Here is a 3,312-nt window from a genome sequence, read left to right on the forward strand (position 1 = left end):
ATATATGCACACACACACACACATATATATATGTGTGTATGTAAGTATGTATCATCATCATCATCATCATCATCATCATCATCATCATCATCATCATCATCATGTTATATGTTTGTTTTCGCTTGTTTCTTTTTTTTTAATCTACAAATGCCACTGGGTTACGTAAGTTATAAAGAGCGTAAAGCTAAACAGTGTTAAGGCTAAATAGTAATCCTGCTATTTGTCAACGTCTGGATCAAAATAATGAACAACAAAAAGAAAGTTCAAGATATGTGACACAACCGCATTAAAAAGGCAATGAAGAAATATATAGGTAGCGTCTCGACTCCTAGGACTCATAGGGGCCGGCCAGTCGACTTCCATTGCGTATAAGTGACCGAGACCATATTCCACCCGCCCCACTGAACTGGACACCAATTCATCGCAGAGTAACTAATTTATAGCTGAGTTGATGGGAACAAAGTGAATTGGTGTGTTTTGCTCAAGAACACAACGAACCACCCGGCCCGGGAATAGAAACCGCAATCTCGTAATCACACGTGCAACACTTTAATCACTATGTCACGCTCCTTCACAAAAACGCAATCGTTTCTACTCCAGGCCTTCTGCCTGGAGTTTTGGAGGAAGGGACGAGTCGACCGCAGTGTTCAATTTTGTTAAAAGTAACCTGATATTTTCTGCTAAGATGAAAGACTCCGTTTTCTTGCAGTTCTTTCTGTATTACAAGCAACTTTCTCCATTATTATAGTTATGCTACAGAGAACCGAAAGGGCTTCCGTGCTTTCCTAAACGGACAGGTTTCTCCGTTAGCTTTTAAACTTTATCTCTTTTTATCATCTACTCGGTCCACTAACTCATGATATTTGCTTCTGAATCAATAACTAAAAAAAAAAAACCAATTGCAGTTCCAAGTAATCGTCTGAAGAATCGTTAACGAATTAGACAAAATGCTTGGCAACGTTTCTTCCGACTCTTTACGTTCGAGATTCAAATTCCGTCAAGGTCAACATTGTTCAAATTCCGCCGAGGTGTCAACTTTGCCTTTCATCTCTTCGGAGTCGATACACATAATAGTAGTCAAGGACTGGCAGGGGGAGGGGTTCGGTTTAGTCGATTTCTCTCTCCCTACAAATTTACTGTTTTTTTCTTTGCCAAAATTTGGAACCATAAATTGCAGCTTCTCACCGAACGTTTTCTAATTTGATATTGTGAGTTACCTCCCTTCTTCTGTGTTTCGTTGTTGTTTTAACGGTACACACTTTTCTTGACCGTTTCGAGTTATTTTGGGTCTGTTGCTATCTCTCCTGATTACCCTAGCTATGGAATGCTTTACAGGATTCGTTAGTTTATTGTAGTATTCTCATTTTACCTTTACTTCTTTTATTTTGGCTTTCTTCCGTTTCGTTTTCAAACTGAATTCTATTTGTTTTAGTCGCACATACAGCTGAGTCAGAAATCTAAACTCGTGACTTGCACTACTAGAAATATCTTCGATTCGTTTATAGCAGATCTCTGTTCACTTTTCCATTGTTCTCCTTTCAGTTCTCCTGTCTATACTGGAGACAAGAAACCTAATTTTGGATCGGTTTCCCCTGACCAAAGAAGGGCCGTCTTAACATTATTACAGGTCCCGGGAAAATCAATGTACTGGGCCCTATAATTTTCATTTATTGATAGTAAGCCACAGCATACATAGATCAAAATTGGGCTCCGAGACCTGTGAGGCCTCAGGGCAACTGTCCAGTGTGTCCATACCCTAAGTGGCTCATAATTCATCTGCTCAACCCTTTAACATATGTAGGAACAGGGAGTTCATTTCGAGCAACAGCAGACGTACTTTCCTCTCGCTTATTTTGGGCTGAGAGAGTCGCAACCTCCACTTCACCACTGTGGTGATGATAGAAAACACGAACAGTGCCTTTCTTCACCACTACCATCGCCACTTCGACATCACCACCATCTTCGTCATACACGCATTCATTCAAATACCAGAAGACAAAGAAATATTTTTATTACTGTTCCTATTTGCGAGTATTATTACGCATAATTGAATCAGAAGTCGTTCAGCATTGACCTTTGTCAACATTTCGTTTATAAACATTATTTATATATAACCAGATATATCTCGTTTACAACTGGTCACAGCTGCACACATTTACCATTTACACATCCAATTCACATTTAGTTTACACAGGCTTATACGTACATACACACATGCATGCATACATACATATACTTACATACATACACACACGCACACATAGACACGGACACATACACATATTGTGTGCGTAAATACGAGTGTATGAGGTTATGTACGTTCTTCAGAGGCGGTAGTAGGGGAATAAAATATGGCCACTGCTCTCGATTGCATCACCCCCAAACTGAAGCACCTCCAATAATAGAGAGCAGTCGCCATATTTCATTCAGTAACTACTATCTCTGAAGAGCACAGGGTTAGATAAGCGGGCTGTTATCTAACACGCCGTTGAACCCCTAGCGCGAAAACGATTGGTAAGATTGGCCGTAGCAGGTATATAATGGCATATGCTTCGATTAATATACGCACTCTACTAACAAACAACATACGAATGCCTATTTTTTCTGACTCATGGATTCTTAAATTATATATATATATATATATATATATATAAAGTAATATTCGGAGCCACTTTAACATGGCTGTCCGTTCGAGTTGACTCAATCGCGATTTTTTAACTCCAAAAGGACATCTCCTTTAGCTGGTTAACGATGCACAGCTGCGTCCGAGAAAATTGCGAGCAGGGGAGCGAACTTTACCATCTCCTAGCGACGGAACCAGTAGACCAGTCCTGGTTTCGGGCTATTTCTGCCACTCGTCAGTACTGGCCACCTCGTCTGCTAGAGATGATAGCAGCTCGCTTCTCCCTGCAACATATATATTTCAAGTGAACACAGTCGCTGATTCTGCTACAAACAAAAATGCTGGTTCTAAAATCTCTCTAAGAGATCAATGCAGTAAATTGTACTGACAGGTAATATTAGTAGCTGCTTGCAATTTTATCAGACGCAGCTGTGCATCGTTAACCAGCTAGTGGAGATGTCCTTTTGTGGTTAAAAAATTACAGCAGAGTCGGCTCAAACGTTTAGCCATGTTGAAGAGGCTATGAATATTACTTGTCAATACAACTACTGCGTTGATCTCTTAGAGACATTTTAGAACTAGAATTTTTGCTTATATATATTAAAAATGGGGAAGGCCGGTTTATGGGATTGACCTTAAGTTTCCCGTCCATAAAAGGTTTAGTTTTATGGCGTATCGCCAGATCCCCC

The sequence above is a fragment of the Octopus bimaculoides genome, chromosome 19 (genome assembly GCF_001194135.2).
Source record: "Octopus bimaculoides isolate UCB-OBI-ISO-001 chromosome 19, ASM119413v2, whole genome shotgun sequence".
Taxonomy (NCBI): domain Eukaryota; kingdom Metazoa; phylum Mollusca; class Cephalopoda; order Octopoda; family Octopodidae; genus Octopus; species Octopus bimaculoides.